The sequence below is a fragment of the Diorhabda sublineata genome, unplaced genomic scaffold (assembly GCF_026230105.1).
Source record: "Diorhabda sublineata isolate icDioSubl1.1 unplaced genomic scaffold, icDioSubl1.1 Dsub_69, whole genome shotgun sequence".
NCBI lineage: Eukaryota > Metazoa > Arthropoda > Insecta > Coleoptera > Chrysomelidae > Diorhabda > Diorhabda sublineata.
The window spans coordinates 1-18,276 of record NW_026614292.1 but is presented as its reverse complement, the minus strand read 5'-3'; the positions used below and the strand labels follow the sequence as shown (position 1 = coordinate 18,276).

Genomic DNA, 18,276 nt, shown 5'->3' with positions numbered 1-18,276 from the left:
CCTCCTACTCGTCAGAGCTTCATGGTCGCGCGCAAAACGCGAACCGCACATGCCGCTGACGGTCGAGTATAAGCACGACGCTTCAGCGCCATCCATTTTCAGGGCTAGTAACTTCGGCAGGTGAGTTGTTACACACTCCTTGGCGGATTCCGACTTCCATGGCCACCGTCCTGCTGTCTTAAGTTACCAACGCCTTTCATGGTATCCCATAAGCGTCGATTTTGGCGCTTTAACTCGACGTTTGGTTCATCCCACAGCGCCAGTTCTGCTTACCAAAAATGGCCCACTTGGCACTCTGATTCGAGTCTCGCGGCTTCATAAGTTCGAGCAAGCCGGAGATCTCACCCATTTAAAGTTTGAGAATAGGTTGAGGTCGTTTCGACCCCAATGCCTCTAATCATTCGCTTTACCGGATGAAACTCGTACGCTACGAGCGCCAGCTATCCTGAGGGAAACTTCGGAGGGAACCAGCTACTAGATGGTTCGATTAGTCTTTCGCCCCTATACCCAGTTCCGACGATCGATTTGCACGTCAGAATCGCTACGGACCTCCATCAGGGTTTCCCCTGACTTCGTCCTGACCAGGCATAGTTCACCATCTTTCGGGTCCCAGCGTGTACGCTCTTGGTGCGCCTCTTCTCGTAATGAGAACGAGACGCCCCGGGAGTGCGAAGCGATCCAATTTATTAAAAAAGCAAATCGCTTATCCTCCCTTGGTCTACGCGAGGTAAACCTTTACTTTCATTACGCCTTTAGGTTTAGTTATTTCCCAATGACTCGCGCACATGCTAGACTCCTTGGTCCGTGTTTCAAGACGGGTCCTGAAATTACCCAAATCGATAGCGTCGTTGATCGGCGTTTCGAAACGAGGTCTGTTCGAGAACACCGTAACCAACAGTCGTTCCGGGACAGAATCGGCATTATGTCCGATTACCGTCAAACACGAAACGCTCTTGCTACGGGCCGAACGCTAATTATAATTTAGCGGCCCCGCGCCATATTTGTACCGTCGAGCGAGTCTGTCGGAATATCGAGGGTCCGCATGAAAAAATCAAGTGGTCTCCACCTCGAGTCTTAAACAGACACCCAACGGATCACGACGTCCTACTAGAGGAAAAGTGCACGCGTTCGATATCGATTAGAAAAACGTAAAACGCGATTTATTGTGTTGCCGAAACAACAACAATATCCGTCATACAAACGTTCAACTTCAATTATCGAAACGCGAATGAATTTCCTCTTTCGACCTTTCGGGTTTCTCAGGTTTACCCCTGAACGGTTTCACGTACTCTTGAACTCTCTCTTCAAAGTGCTTTTCAACTTTCCCTCACGGTACTTGTTCGCTATCGGTCTCGTGGTCATATTTAGCCTTAGATGGAGTTTACCACCCACTTAGGGCTGCACTCTCAAGCAACCCGACTCTCAGGAGAGATCCTCACGCAATCGGCAACGGTCGCTACGGGCCTGGCACCCTCTATGGGCTGTGGCCCCGTTCAAGAAGGACTTGGACGCGCCGCACGATCTCGTGATAAACGGATCCTCCCTAACACCACATTTCCCGGTGGCCGATATCGACCACGGGATTCGGTGCTGGGCTTTTCCCTGTTCGCTCGCAGCTACTAAGGGAATCCTAGTTAGTTTCTTTTCCTCCGCTTAGTAATATGCTTAAATTCAGCGGGTAATCTCACCTGCTCTGAGGTCGATATATTATAATATATCTATAATATTTAAATACAATTCGCTAAAATATCACAAAAAAAAAACGTGTGTTTAATCACATTATATGAAATATAACATTATTTGTTTTTATTTATAGAGGCGGCAGAGCAAGTTATACATATATATATATATATATATATATATATATATATATATATCATATATTTTGTCGATACAGTATAAATGATATAAAAAAAAACACTGGTCAGACGTCCAGTCTTCGAAACTTTATTATTTCTCTCGGACACGACGACCGCGTTATCATTTTAAATATATATAATATATACACTTATTTATCGACTATATATACGTAAATATAACTCTACCAAACAAATTTTATGTATTTCATATAAAAATACACACGATCAATTTATGGTAGTAATAGCGTCGTTGTGTTCAAAAATTGCGCAAATTTTTTCTATAAAAAATTTACGCTGCTTTTCGCATTTTAGGATGCCGCACAAAAAAAAAATACGCACAAGTTTATAGTATGTGCGTGTGTTTTCTTTTAGTGTGCGTTATTGTGTCTCACACATCCAACACGCTTAGTCATTTATTTTTCTATAATAAATTGAAAAATTTTAAATTCTAAGCAGTCTTTTAAATTGATACGACCCTCAGTCAGGAGTGGTCCGGGAACGAGTATCCGAGGACCGCAATGTGCGTTCGAAATGTCGATGTTCATGTGTCCTGCAGTTCACAAGTTGACGCGCAATTAGCTGCGTTCTTCATCGACCCACGAGCCAAGTGATTCACCGTTCAGGGTAATCATTTTATTATGTCGTTTTCTCATATTCTATTCGTCGTATTTTTAATATTTGATTATTAAATTAATAATAATATTATAATATTTTATACGCGTATAGAATTATCTAACGACATTTATATAATATATATATATATATATATATATATATATTATTTATTAAATGGTAATTATATATAAATTTTAGAGAAATTATAATATCGTACTTAAAAATATCCGATAAATTTTAACCGCTGCACATGTTTTATTACAAACGAGGCGCGCATAGACAGATATCTCGCACGATATATTCCTCTTAATTATTACAAGTTTTTTAATCTTGAAAGTTTTATACAAATTTCGACACGGTCGGGCGTAAATCTTCGAACACCTTCGAAATAATACGTGAAATATTATTTCTAAAACGAATTTTTATACATATCGAAAGAATCGACACGTGCTTAAAAGTTTCGTTTAGGTACCCGGATGAAGAAAATGTCTTATCATCTCACATAATCATCATCACATATAATATTGTCGAAATTTTTTTGTATTACCTTCGATCGATAAAAAACTTATGTAATAATAAAAAAACGAAATAAAATTTCTCCATAAAAATACAGAAGACAGACACACACGACGACAACAACAACAACAACAACAACAGACGACGTTTCAATAATCTATATATTTTTCGTTTATTATAATAACGATTCTTTATATTAGAACGTTTTTAGTTAACAAGAAATTTTGTTAATGATCGTTCTGTCAATCGTTAATATATATATATATAATAATAAAAATATATTGTTACTACTATTGTGTCGTCATCGTCGTTCGTCGTCGTCGTCGTCGTCGACTCCTTCTACTAATCTATGATAAAAATTTTTCGTTATTTTTACTGTAAATTTATATATGTAGATATATATTTTATAGACGTATGAAATATATTTATCTTTTTTTTTTTTAAATATTATTCGAAACTTGTTCGAATTTTATAAAAAAAAAAAAAAAAAATTTCAATATATATACATCATATATTTATATCATATATAAATTTTCTTTTGAAGAGTTCGATTATTTTGTAGAAAAGAAAAATTTCTTTCACAATTATATATAATATAATAATACAGACTTGATTTCGTTTTTTTATTTTTTGTTTAAAAACGAACAAATACTCTGTAATGATCCTTCCGCAGGTTCACCTACGGAAACCTTGTTACGACTTTTACTTCCTCTAAATGATCAAGTTTGGTCATCTTTCCGAAGCATCGGCGACGCCGAAACGCCACCGCGCTCAGTCCGAAGACCTCACTAAATCATTCAATCGGTAGTAGCGACGGGCGGTGTGTACAAAGGGCAGGGACGTAATCAACGCGAGCTTATGACTCGCGCTTACTGGGAATTCCTCGTTCATGGGGAACAATTGCAAGCCCCAATCCCTAGCACGAAGGAGGTTCAGCGGGTTACCCGGGCCGCTCGGCCAGGGAGGACACGCTGATTCCTTCAGTGTAGCGCGCGTGCGGCCCAGAACATCTAAGGGCATCACAGACCTGTTATTGCTCAATCTCGTGCGGCTAGAAGCCGCCTGTCCCTCTAAGAAGAATTATTTGTACGCCGACAGTAAAAACCGCGAACGGCAAGAGCCGAAACTCAATACCGACGGGCCTTTGGGATGTCGAAATACGCCTAGTTAGCAGGCTAGAGTCTCGTTCGTTATCGGAATTAACCAGACAAATCGCTCCACCAACTAAGAACGGCCATGCACCACCACCCACCGAATCAAGAAAGAGCTCTCAATCTGTCAATCCTTCCGGTGTCCGGGCCTGGTGAGGTTTCCCGTGTTGAGTCAAATTAAGCCGCAGGCTCCACTCCTGGTGGTGCCCTTCCGTCAATTCCTTTAAGTTTCAGCTTTGCAACCATACTTCCCCCGGAACCCAAAAGCTTTGGTTTCCCGGAAGCTGCCCGCCGAGTCATCGGAGGAACGTCGGCGGATCGCTAGCTGGCATCGTTTATGGTTAGAACTAGGGCGGTATCTGATCGCCTTCGAACCTCTAACTTTCGTTCTTGATCAATGAAAGCGTTTTTGGCAAATGCTTTCGCTTCTGTCCGTCTTGCGACGATCCAAGAATTTCACCTCTAACGTCGCAATACGAATGCCCCCATCCGTTCCTATTAATCATTACCTCGGGGTTCCGAAAACCAACAAAATAGAACCGAGGTCCTATTCCATTATTCCATGCACACAGTATTCAGGCAAAATTTTGGCCTGCTTTAAGCACTCTAATTTGTTCAAAGTAAACGTGCCGGCCCACCTCGACACTCAGTCAAGAGCACCGCGGCGGGATTGAGTTGGGCCGCCCTTGCGAGCTAAGCCCACCGGCAGGACGTCCCACGACACGCCAGTTGACACCGCGTACGATGAACCAGCGGCGTGGGACACAGATTCGACTACGAGCTTTTTAACCGCAACAACTTTAATATACGCTATTGGAGCTGGAATTACCGCGGCTGCTGGCACCAGACTTGCCCTCCAATTGATCCTCGTTAAAGGGTTTAGAGTGTACTCATTCCGATTACGGGGCCTCGGATGAGTCCCGTATCGTTATTTTTCGTCACTACCTCCCCGTGCCGGGAGTGGGTAATTTGCGCGCCTGCTGCCTTCCTTGGATGTGGTAGCCGTTTCTCAGGCTCCCTCTCCGGAATCGAACCCTGATTCCCCGTTACCCGTTACAACCATGGTAGGCGCAGAACCTACCATCGACAGTTGATAAGGCAGACATTTGAAAGATGCGTCGCCGGTGCGAGACCGTGCGATCAGCGAAAAGTTATTCAGAGTCACCAAATTGTACGATGACGAGCAAGCCCGCCACCGATTGGTTTTGATCTAATAAAAGCGCTCCTTCCGTCTCCGGTCGGAACTCTGTTTGCATGTATTAGCTCTAGAATTACCACAGTTATCCAAGTAAATGTGGGTACGATCTAAGGAACCATAACTGATTTAATGAGCCTTTCGCGGTTTCACCTTAATTTGGCTTGTACTGAGACATGCATGGCTTAATCTTTGAGACAAGCATATGACTACTGGCAGGATCAACCAGGGAACTACTATTTGTGTATTTTATATATAATAAAACTATTATCGAAAAAGTTTTAATAACAATATCCACCACATAATGTGAGGATGAGAATTATGATGACGTTTTTTCATATTACATATATTTTATATTTATACACATAATATTTTATATTCATCTATATTCTCGTATATAATAAACACATTGTTATTTACTTTTTCGTTTGCGTGGTGTTTGCTGCGCTTATTATTGAAAATATATAATTTTCGGCGCCACGCTTTATATATTATAATATATTTTTCTTATATTTCATAAAATTTTCACCGAATCGACTATAAATTTATCTAAAATTTAATCGAAATGATATTTTAAATAAGATATAATTACGTCGACCGGAATAGAATTTCGACATTATCTCTACCCTTCGCTAGATTGTAAGCGACATGGTTTACAATTAGATAATAATGAACGAAATTTTTATTCTCGCTCGGAATAATGAGAGTTATCGCAATTTTGTGTAATAATATAAATGTTATATTATTATATATATTTTTATAGACGATCGCATATGAATCGCTCGCGGTAAAACGCTAGCTAAATTCGCGATCTCGCAATATATAATTTAATTTGTGGATATATTGATATAATATCTAAAAAGGGAACCGCTAGCAATATACGATAATATATTGGAGGAGAACGGGGACCCTTTCAGAAAACTATATAATCCACTATAATGTGGAATGACCGATACAACGTCTTTACGTAAATTATAACGAGTTCATTAAAATTTAACGAGACGTCAACTTCGATACACCACACATATATGTGCGCTGTACAACGGTACGCTTTCTACATTAACATTAATAAAGATGTATAGTGAAAATATATAAAAGATGTATTATGAATATTAAAAAGAAGTATTATGAAACTTCATACCGTCCGAGACGTAAAAGTGTTATGGAAAATATTAACAATAACGGAAAAAAAGTATTATGAAATTAGATTGCCGCTCGATGTACGAACGTACGAGATGTATTATATAAAAGTTGTATGAAAATAGTGATAATAATGAAAAACAAGTAGTATGAAATTATATTCCGCTCGACTTAGGAACTTGTCGAAAAAGATGAATTGTGAAAGTTGAATGGAGTTGTTTTTTATGTAGGAGCCGTTCGAGGTATATAATATAAAAGTGCTATGAAAATATTAACAATAACGGAAAAAAGTATTATGAAATTAGATCGCCGCTCGATGTATGAACGTCCGAGATGTATTATATAAAAGTTGTATTAAATTAGTGATAATAATGAAAAACAAGTAGTATGAAATTATATTCCGCTCGATATAAGAACTTGTCGAAAAAGATGAATTGCGAAAATTGAATGGAGATGTTTTGTATGTAGGAGCCGTTCGAGGTATATTATATAAAAGTGTTATGGAAAATATTAACAATAACGGAAAAAATGTATTATGAAATTAGATCGCCGCTCGATGAACGAACGTACGAGATGTATTATATAAAAGTTGTATGAAAATAGTAATAATTATGAAAAACAAGTATTATGAAATGAGATTTTCCCTAAATATATGAACTTGTCGAAAAAGATGAATTGTGAAAGTTGAATGGAGATGTTTTGTATGTAGGAACCGTTCGAGGTATATTATATAAAAGTGTTATGGAAAATATTGACAATAACGGAAAAAATGTATTATGAAATAAGATCGCCGCTCGATGAACGAACGTACGAGATGTATTATATAAAAGTTGTATGAAAATAGTAATAATTATGAAAAACAAGTATTATGAAATGAGATTTTCCCTAAATATATGAACTTGTCGAAAAAGATGAATTGTGAAAGTTGAATGGAGATGTTTTGTATGTAGGAACCGTTCGAGGTATATTATATAAAAGTGTTATGGAAAATATTAACAATAACGGAAAAAATGTATTATGAAATTAGATCGCCGCTCGATGAACGAACGTACGAGATGTATTATATAAAAGTTGTATGAAAATAGTAATAATTATGAAAAACAAGTATTATGAAATGAGATTTTCCCTAAATATATGAACTTGTCGAAAAAGATGAATTGTAAAAGTTGAATGGAGATGTTTTGTATGTAGGAACCGTTCGAGGTATATTATATAAAAGTGTTATGGAAAATATTGACAATAACGGAAAAAATGTATTATGAAATTAGATCGCCGCTCGATGAACGAACGTACGAGATGTATTATATAAAAGTTGTATGAAAATAGTAATAATTATGAAAAACAAGTATTATGAAATGAGATTTTCCCTAAATATATGAACTTGTCGAAAAAGATGAATTGTGAAAGTTGAATGGAGATGTTTTGTATGTAGGAGCCGTTCGAGGTATATTATATAAAAGTGCTATGAAAATATTAACAATAACGGAAAAAAGTATTATGAAATTAGATCGCCGCTCGATGTATGAACGTCCGAGATGTATTATATAAAAGTTGTATTAAATTAGTGATAATAATGAAAAACAAGTAGTATGAAATTATATTCCGCTCGACTTAGGAACTTGTCGAAAAAGATGAATTGTGAAAGTTGAATGGAGTTGTTTTTTATGTAGGAGCCGTTCGAGGTATATAATATAAAAGTGCTATGAAAATATTAACAATAACGGAAAAAAGTATTATGAAATTAGATCGCCGCTCGATGTATGAACGTCCGAGATGTATTATATAAAAGTTGTATTAAATTAGTGATAATAATGAAAAACAAGTAGTATGAAATTATATTCCGCTCGATATAAGAACTTGTCGAAAAAGATGAATTGCGAAAATTGAATGGAGATGTTTTGTATGTAGGAGCCGTTCGAGGTATATTATATAAAAGTGTTATGAAAAGTATTAACAATAACGGAAAACAGTATTATGAAATTAGATGACCGCTCGATGTATGAACGTCCGAGGTGCATTATATAAAAGTTGTATAAAATTAGTGATAATAATAAAAAACAATTATTGTGAAATTTTATTCCGCTCGACTTAGGAACTTGTCGAAAAAGATGAATTGCGAAAATTGAAAGTTTGGCGCCTGGCCGGCAGAGGGCGCTAGTGTCTATAAAACCGTGTTAAGTTTGTCTTCTGGCCGGCAGGTGGCGCTAGTGTCTATAAAACCGTGTCAAGTTTGGCGCCTGGCCGGCAGAGGGCGCTAGTGTCTATAAAACCGTGTTTAGTTTGTCTTCTGGCCGGCAGAGGGCGCTAGTGTCTATAAAACCGTGTTAAGTGTGGCTTCTGGCCGGCAGGTGGCGCTAGTGTCTGTGAATTCGTGCAAGTTTGGCGCCTGGCCGGCAGAGGGCGCTAGTGTCTATAAAACCGTGTTAAGTGTGGCTTCTGGCCGGCAGGTGGCGCTAGTGTCTGTAAATTCGTGTCAAGTTTGGCGCCTGGCCGGCAGAGGGCGCTAGTGTCTATAAAACCGTGTTTAGTTTGTCTTCTGGCCGGCAGAGGGCGCTAGTGTCTATAAAACCGTGTTAAGTGTGGCTTCTGGCCGGCAGGTGGCGCTAGTGTCTGTGAATTCGTGCAAGTTTGGCGCCTGGCCGGCAGAGGGCGCTAGTGTCTATAAAACCGTGTTTAGTTTGTCTTCTGGCCGGCAGAGGGCGCTAGTGTCTGTAAATTCGTGTCAAGTTTGGCGTCTGGCTGGCAGAGGGCGCTAGTGTCTATAAAACCGTGTTTAGTTTGTCTTCTGGCCGGCAGGTGGCGCTAGTGTGTATAAAACCGTGTTAAGCGTGGCTTCAGGCCGGCAGAGGGCGCTAGTGTCTATAAAACCGTGTTTAGTTTGTCTTCTTGCCGGCAGGTGGCGCTAGTGTCTATAAAACCGTGTTTAGTTTTTCTTCTGGCCGGTAGGATATAAGAACTTGTCGAGGTGTAACATATAAAAGTTGTATGAAATAGTAATAACATCGAAAAAAAAAAACCGTGTCAAGTTTGGCGCCTGGCCGGCAGAGGGCGCTAGTGTCTATAAAACCGTGTTAAGTGTGGCTTCTGGCCGGCAGGTGGCGCTAGTGTCTGTAAATTCGTGTCAAGTTTGGCGTCTGGCCGGTAGAGGGCACTAGTGTCTATAAAACCGTGTTAAGTGTGGCTTCTGGCCGGCAGAGGGCGCTAGTGTCTGTAAATTCGTGTCAAGTTTGGCGCCTGGCCGGCAGAGGGCGCTAGTGTCTATAAAACCGTGTTAAGTGTGGCTTCTGGCCGGCAGGTGGCGCTAGTGTCTGTAAATTCGTGTCAAGTTTGGCGCCTGGCCGGCAGAGGGCGCTAGTGTCTATAAAACCGTGTTTAGTTTGTCTTCTGGCCGGCAGAGGGCGCTAGTGTCTATAAAACCGTGTTAAGTGTGGCTTCTGGCCGGCAGGTGGCGCTAGTGTCTGTGAATTCGTGCAAGTTTGGCGCCTGGCCGGCAGAGGGCGCTAGTGTCTATAAAACCGTGTTAAGTGTGGCTTCTGGCCGGCAGGTGGCGCTAGTGTCTGTAAATTCGTGTCAAGTTTGGCGTCTGGCCGGCAGAGGGCGCTAGTGTCTATAAAACCGTGTTTAGTTTGTCTTCTGGCCGGCAGAGGGCGCTAGTGTCTGTAAATTCGTGTCAAGTTTGGCGTCTGGCTGGCAGAGGGCGCTAGTGTCTATAAAACCGTGTTTAGTTTGTCTTCTGGCCGGCAGGTGGCGCTAGTGTGTATAAAACCGTGTTAAGCGTGGCTTCAGGCCGGCAGAGGGCGCTAGTGTCTATAAAACCGTGTTTAGTTTGTCTTCTTGCCGGCAGGTGGCGCTAGTGTCTATAAAACCGTGTTTAGTTTTTCTTCTGGCCGGTAGGATATAAGAACTTGTCGAGGTGTAACATATAAAAGTTGTATGAAATAGTAATAACATCGAAAAAAAAAAACCGTGTCAAGTTTGGCGCCTGGCCGGCAGAGGGCGCTAGTGTCTATAAAACCGTGTTAAGTGTGGCTTCTGGCCGGCAGGTGGCGCTAGTGTCTGTAAATTCGTGTCAAGTTTGGCGTCTGGCCGGTAGAGGGCACTAGTGTCTATAAAACCGTGTTAAGTGTGGCTTCTGGCCGGCAGAGGGCGCTAGTGTCTGTAAATTCGTGTTAAGTTTGGCGTCTGGCCGGCAGAGGGCGCTAGTGTCTATAAAACCGTGTTAAGTGTGGCTTCTGGCCGGCAGGTGGCGCTAGTGTCTGTAAATTCGTGTCAAGTTTGGCGCCTGGCCGGCAGAGGGCGCTAGTGTCTATAAAACCGTGTTAAGTGTGGCTTCTGGCCGGCAGGTGGCGCTAGTGTCTGTGAATTCGTGCAAGTTTGGCGCCTGGCCGGCAGAGGGCGCTAGTGTCTATAAAACCGTGTTAAGTGTGGCTTCTGGCCGGCAGGTGGCGCTAGTGTCTGTAAATTCGTGTCAAGTTTGGCGTCTGGCCGGCAGAGGGCGCTAGTGTCTATAAAACCGTGTTTAGTTTGTCTTCTGGCCGGCAGAGGGCGCTAGTGTCTGTAAATTCGTGTCAAGTTTGGCGTCTGGCTGGCAGAGGGCGCTAGTGTCTATAAAACCGTGTTTAGTTTGTCTTCTGGCCGGCAGGTGGCGCTAGTGTGTATAAAACCGTGTTAAGCGTGGCTTCAGGCCGGCAGAGGGCGCTAGTGTCTATAAAACCGTGTTTAGTTTGTCTTCTTGCCGGCAGGTGGCGCTAGTGTCTATAAAACCGTGTTTAGTTTTTCTTCTGGCCGGTAGGATATAAGAACTTGTCGAGGTGTAACATATAAAAGTTGTATGAAATAGTAATAACATCGAAAAAAAAAAACCGTGTCAAGTTTGGCGCCTGGCCGGCAGAGGGCGCTAGTGTCTATAAAACCGTGTTAAGTGTGGCTTCTGGCCGGCAGGTGGCGCTAGTGTCTATAAAACCGTGTTTAGTTTGTCTTCTGGCCGGCAGAGGGCGCTAGTGTCTATAAAACCGTGTTAAGTGTGGCTTCTGGCCGGCAGGTGGCGCTAGTGTCTGTGAATTCGTGCAAGTTTGGCGCCTGGCCGGCAGAGGGCGCTAGTGTCTATAAAACCGTGTTAAGTGTGGCTTCTGGCCGGCAGGTGGCGCTAGTGTCTGTAAATTCGTGTCAAGTTTGGCGTCTGGCCGGCAGAGGGCGCTAGTATCTATAAAACCGTGTTTAGTTTGTCTTCTGGCCGGCAGAGGGCGCTAGTGTCTGTAAATTCGTGTCAAGTTTGGCGTCTGGCTGGCAGAGGGCGCTAGTGTCTATAAAACCGTGTTTAGTTTGTCTTCTGGCCGGCAGGTGGCGCTAGTGTGTATAAAACCGTGTTAAGCGTGGCTTCAGGCCGGCAGAGGGCGCTAGTGTCTATAAAACCGTGTTTAGTTTGTCTTCTTGCCGGCAGGTGGCGCTAGTGTCTATAAAACCGTGTTTAGTTTTTCTTCTGGCCGGTAGGATATAAGAACTTGTCGAGGTGTAACATATAAAAGTTGTATGAAATAGTAATAACATCGAAAAAAAAAAACCGTGTCAAGTTTGGCGCCTGGCCGGCAGAGGGCGCTAGTGTCTATAAAACCGTGTTAAGTGTGGCTTCTGGCCGGCAGGTGGCGCTAGTGTCTGTAAATTCGTGTCAAGTTTGGCGTCTGGCCGGTAGAGGGCACTAGTGTCTATAAAACCGTGTTAAGTGTGGCTTCTGGCCGGCAGAGGGCGCTAGTGTCTGTAAATTCGTGTCAAGTTTGGCGCCTGGCCGGCAGAGGGCGCTAGTGTCTATAAAACCGTGTTTAGTTTGTCTTCTGGCCGGCAGGTGGCGCTAGTGTCTGTAAATTCGTGTTAAGTGTGGCTTCTGGCCGGCAGGTGGCGCTAGTGTCTGTGAATTCGTGCAAGTTTCGCGCCTGGCCGGCAGAGGGCGCTAGTGTCTATAAAACCGTGTTAAGTGTGGCTTCTGGCCGGCAGGTGGCGCTAGTGTCTGTAAATTCGTGTCAAGTTTGGCGTCTGGCCGGTAGAGGGCACTAGTGTCTATAAAACCGTGTTAAGTGTGGCTTCTGGCCGGCAGGTGGCGCTAGTGTCTGTGAATTCGTGCAAGTTTGGCGCCTGGCCGGCAGAGGGCGCTAGTGTCTATAAAACCGTGTTAAGTGTGGCTTCTGGCCGGCAGGTGGCGCTAGTGTCTGTAAATTCGTGTCAAGTTTGGCGTCTGGCCGGCAGAGGGCGCTAGTGTCTATAAAACCGTGTTTAGTTTGTCTTCTGGCCGGCAGAGGGCGCTAGTGTCTGTAAATTCGTGTCAAGTTTGGCGTCTGGCTGGCAGAGGGCGCTAGTGTCTATAAAACCGTGTTTAGTTTGTCTTCTGGCCGGCAGGTGGCGCTAGTGTGTATAAAACCGTGTTAAGCGTGGCTTCAGGCCGGCAGAGGGCGCTAGTGTCTATAAAACCGTGTTTAGTTTGTCTTCTTGCCGGCAGGTGGCGCTAGTGTCTATAAAACCGTGTTTAGTTTTTCTTCTGGCCGGTAGGATATAAGAACTTGTCGAGGTGTAACATATAAAAGTTGTATGAAATAGTAATAACATCGAAAAAAAAAAACCGTGTCAAGTTTGGCGCCTGGCCGGCAGAGGGCGCTAGTGTCTATAAAACCGTGTTAAGTGTGGCTTCTGGCCGGCAGGTGGCGCTAGTGTCTATAAAACCGTGTTTAGTTTGTCTTCTGGCCGGCAGAGGGCGCTAGTGTCTATAAAACCGTGTTAAGTGTGGCTTCTGGCCGGCAGGTGGCGCTAGTGTCTGTGAATTCGTGCAAGTTTGGCGCCTGGCCGGCAGAGGGCGCTAGTGTCTATAAAACCGTGTTAAGTGTGGCTTCTGGCCGGCAGGTGGCGCTAGTGTCTGTAAATTCGTGTCAAGTTTGGCGCCTGGCCGGCAGAGGGCGCTAGTGTCTATAAAACCGTGTTTAGTTTGTCTTCTGGCCGGCAGAGGGCGCTAGTGTCTATAAAACCGTGTTAAGTGTGGCTTCTGGCCGGCAGGTGGCGCTAGTGTCTGTGAATTCGTGCAAGTTTGGCGCCTGGCCGGCAGAGGGCGCTAGTGTCTATAAAACCGTGTTTAGTTTGTCTTCTGGCCGGCAGAGGGCGCTAGTGTCTGTAAATTCGTGTCAAGTTTGGCGTCTGGCTGGCAGAGGGCGCTAGTGTCTATAAAACCGTGTTTAGTTTGTCTTCTGGCCGGCAGGTGGCGCTAGTGTGTATAAAACCGTGTTAAGCGTGGCTTCAGGCCGGCAGAGGGCGCTAGTGTCTATAAAACCGTGTTTAGTTTGTCTTCTTGCCGGCAGGTGGCGCTAGTGTCTATAAAACCGTGTTTAGTTTTTCTTCTGGCCGGTAGGATATAAGAACTTGTCGAGGTGTAACATATAAAAGTTGTATGAAATAGTAATAACATCGAAAAAAAAAAACCGTGTCAAGTTTGGCGCCTGGCCGGCAGAGGGCGCTAGTGTCTATAAAACCGTGTTAAGTGTGGCTTCTGGCCGGCAGGTGGCGCTAGTGTCTGTAAATTCGTGTCAAGTTTGGCGTCTGGCCGGTAGAGGGCACTAGTGTCTATAAAACCGTGTTAAGTGTGGCTTCTGGCCGGCAGAGGGCGCTAGTGTCTGTAAATTCGTGTCAAGTTTGGCGCCTGGCCGGCAGAGGGCGCTAGTGTCTATAAAACCGTGTTAAGTGTGGCTTCTGGCCGGCAGGTGGCGCTAGTGTCTGTAAATTCGTGTCAAGTTTGGCGTCTGGCCGGTAGAGGGCACTAGTGTCTATAAAACCGTGTTAAGTGTGGCTTCTGGCCGGCAGAGGGCGCTAGTGTCTGTAAATTCGTGTCAAGTTTGGCGCCTGGCCGGCAGAGGGCGCTAGTGTCTATAAAACCGTGTTTAGTTTGTCTTCTGGCCGGCAGGTGGCGCTAGTGTCTGTAAATTCGTGTTAAGTGTGGCTTCTGGCCGGCAGGTGGCGCTAGTGTCTGTGAATTCGTGCAAGTTTCGCGCCTGGCCGGCAGAGGGCGCTAGTGTCTATAAAACCGTGTTAAGTGTGGCTTCTGGCCGGCAGGTGGCGCTAGTGTCTGTAAATTCGTGTCAAGTTTGGCGTCTGGCCGGTAGAGGGCACTAGTGTCTATAAAACCGTGTTAAGTGTGGCTTCTGGCCGGCAGGTGGCGCTAGTGTCTGTGAATTCGTGCAAGTTTGGCGCCTGGCCGGCAGAGGGCGCTAGTGTCTATAAAACCGTGTTAAGTGTGGCTTCTGGCCGGCAGGTGGCGCTAGTGTCTGTAAATTCGTGTCAAGTTTGGCGTCTGGCCGGCAGAGGGCGCTAGTGTCTATAAAACCGTGTTTAGTTTGTCTTCTGGCCGGCAGAGGGCGCTAGTGTCTGTAAATTCGTGTCAAGTTTGGCGTCTGGCTGGCAGAGGGCGCTAGTGTCTATAAAACCGTGTTTAGTTTGTCTTCTGGCCGGCAGGTGGCGCTAGTGTGTATAAAACCGTGTTAAGCGTGGCTTCAGGCCGGCAGAGGGCGCTAGTGTCTATAAAACCGTGTTTAGTTTGTCTTCTTGCCGGCAGGTGGCGCTAGTGTCTATAAAACCGTGTTTAGTTTTTCTTCTGGCCGGTAGGATATAAGAACTTGTCGAGGTGTAACATATAAAAGTTGTATGAAATAGTAATAACATCGAAAAAAAAAAACCGTGTCAAGTTTGGCGCCTGGCCGGCAGAGGGCGCTAGTGTCTATAAAACCGTGTTAAGTGTGGCTTCTGGCCGGCAGGTGGCGCTAGTGTCTATAAAACCGTGTTTAGTTTGTCTTCTGGCCGGCAGAGGGCGCTAGTGTCTATAAAACCGTGTTAAGTGTGGCTTCTGGCCGGCAGGTGGCGCTAGTGTCTGTGAATTCGTGCAAGTTTGGCGCCTGGCCGGCAGAGGGCGCTAGTGTCTATAAAACCGTGTTAAGTGTGGCTTCTGGCCGGCAGGTGGCGCTAGTGTCTGTAAATTCGTGTCAAGTTTGGCGCCTGGCCGGCAGAGGGCGCTAGTGTCTATAAAACCGTGTTTAGTTTGTCTTCTGGCCGGCAGAGGGCGCTAGTGTCTATAAAACCGTGTTAAGTGTGGCTTCTGGCCGGCAGGTGGCGCTAGTGTCTGTGAATTCGTGCAAGTTTGGCGCCTGGCCGGCAGAGGGCGCTAGTGTCTATAAAACCGTGTTTAGTTTGTCTTCTGGCCGGCAGAGGGCGCTAGTGTCTGTAAATTCGTGTCAAGTTTGGCGTCTGGCTGGCAGAGGGCGCTAGTGTCTATAAAACCGTGTTTAGTTTGTCTTCTGGCCGGCAGGTGGCGCTAGTGTGTATAAAACCGTGTTAAGCGTGGCTTCAGGCCGGCAGAGGGCGCTAGTGTCTATAAAACCGTGTTTAGTTTGTCTTCTTGCCGGCAGGTGGCGCTAGTGTCTATAAAACCGTGTTTAGTTTTTCTTCTGGCCGGTAGGATATAAGAACTTGTCGAGGTGTAACATATAAAAGTTGTATGAAATAGTAATAACATCGAAAAAAAAAAACCGTGTCAAGTTTGGCGCCTGGCCGGCAGAGGGCGCTAGTGTCTATAAAACCGTGTTAAGTGTGGCTTCTGGCCGGCAGGTGGCGCTAGTGTCTGTAAATTCGTGTCAAGTTTGGCGTCTGGCCGGTAGAGGGCGCTAGTGTCTATAAAACCGTGTTAAGTGTGGCTTCTGGCCGGCAGGTGGCGCTAGTGTCTGTGAATTCGTGCAAGTTTGGCGCCTGGCCGGCAGAGGGCGCTAGTGTCTATAAAACCGTGTTAAGTGTGGCTTCTGGCCGGCAGGTGGCGCTAGTGTCTGTAAATTCGTGTCAAGTTTGGCGTCTGGCCGGTAGAGGGCACTAGTGTCTATAAAACCGTGTTAAGTGTGGCTTCTGGCCGGCAGAGGGCGCTAGTGTCTGTAAATTCGTGTCAAGTTTGGCGCCTGGCCGGCAGAGGGCGCTAGTGTCTATAAAACCGTGTTAAGTGTGGCTTCTGGCCGGCAGGTGGCGCTAGTGTCTGTAAATTCGTGTCAAGTTTGGCGTCTGGCCGGCAGAGGGCGCTAGTGTATTATGAAGTATGAAGTATGAAGTATTATGAAATTAGATCGCTCTCTATCTAGGAACTTGATGAAAAAAATGAATTGTGAAAATTCAATGGATATAGATGTTCTGGATGTCTCTACATCCGTCCGAGGTGTTTTATATAAAAGTGTTGTGAAAATAGTAATAGCCACAGAAAAATAACTAACCTTAACGGAAAAATGGTATATGAATTTGTAATGGAAAAATAGGAACCATCGATACGACAAATGAGCTTACGAATGACTAAAAAAACTTAAATAAAAAGTTTAACCGAAAAATTGTGTTATGAATCAATGAATAAAATAGAAGCCGTAACAATATTAGAAAATATAATATTAACGGTAAAAGATGTATATAGAAAGTTGAAACGAAAAAAAGTGTGTGAAAAATGGAATTCTATTTGAAATATATAATGAGAAAACACGTCTCGAGTTTTGGATACACAATAATATTGCTTGAAAACCTCGTTCAATCGAATATGAAGATTAGTATGAAATGTAATGTCATTAAATTGTTTCCAAAAAAAGAAGCTTTATGAAAATGTGCTTATAAAAAATGCCGCTTCCGAAATACAACACTATTAACAATATAGTTGTTGTATAATCGAAAACGGCATGTTATATCAATAAAAACGGAAGAATTTCGTCTAATCGACAAGACGAATATATACATATATATATATATTTATATATGTTATATATATATATATATATATGTATATATATATATATATATATATATATATATATATAAGTCGAAAACTTTTAGGAAATTTTACTTATAAAAAATGCCGCTTCCGAAATACAACACTATTAACAATATAGTTGTTGTATAATCGAAAACGGCATGTTATATCAATAAAAACGGAAGAATTTCGTCTAATCGACAAGACGAATATATACATATATATATATATTTATATATGTTATATATATATATATATATATATATATGTTATATATATATATATATATATATATAGTCGAAAACTTTTAGGAAATTTTACTTATAAAAAATGCCGTTTCCCGAATACAACAATAACTCTCTTTACTATTAACACTATAATTTGTTAATATAGTTATATAATAATATTTATATTGTTGTATAAGAGAAAACGGCATATTTATAAATAATTGAAGAAAAAAGGGGTCTCGTCTAATCGACAAGACGAATCCCCAAGCTAAGGGCTGAGTCTCAATAGATCGCAGCGTGGAAACTGCTCTACCAGGTACAACACCCTGCCAGGTACGTAAGTCGTCTACAGACAATTCCGAGTTCCAACATCGAAATGATTGTTTTACCCATATTCGTCTATTAAAAGATCGTGTCGAACATAGCAAGGATCGATCCCACCGTCGACAAATGATCTTTTATAGATATAGGGCTCGTGCGACGACCGCAACAAAGCTACGATCGCCTAGTAAAGTCACATTGTTTTGAGCCTTTCGACTCTCGAAACTCCAAGAGATATCGTTGCCACCTTTGACTAGAAAGGATACGGCCTTAGAGGCGTTCAGGCATAATCCCACGGATGGTAGCTTCGCACCATTACCCGCTCGAGTAAGTGCGTCAACCAAATGTCCGAACCTGCGGTTCCTCTCGTACTGAGCAGGATTACTATCGCAACGACGAGTCATCAGTAGGGTAAAACTAACCTGTCTCACGACGGTCTAAACCCAGCTCACGTTCCCTTTAA

At 43.2% G+C, this 18,276-nt stretch overlaps 2 non-coding genes across 2 annotated transcripts; both read right to left on the bottom strand.

The window, feature by feature from the left end:
* Positions 1-2,330: 2,330 nt before the first annotated feature.
* On the bottom strand, positions 2,331-2,486 carry LOC130452303 (5.8S ribosomal RNA). Its single transcript, XR_008910930.1, has one exon. It is a non-coding gene; the product is annotated as a 5.8S ribosomal RNA (ribosomal RNA).
* A 1,160-nt stretch (positions 2,487-3,646) lies between these two features.
* On the bottom strand, positions 3,647-5,568 carry LOC130452308 (small subunit ribosomal RNA). The gene has a single exon (XR_008910935.1). It is a non-coding gene; the product is annotated as a small subunit ribosomal RNA (ribosomal RNA).
* Positions 5,569-18,276: the final 12,708 nt, after the last annotated feature.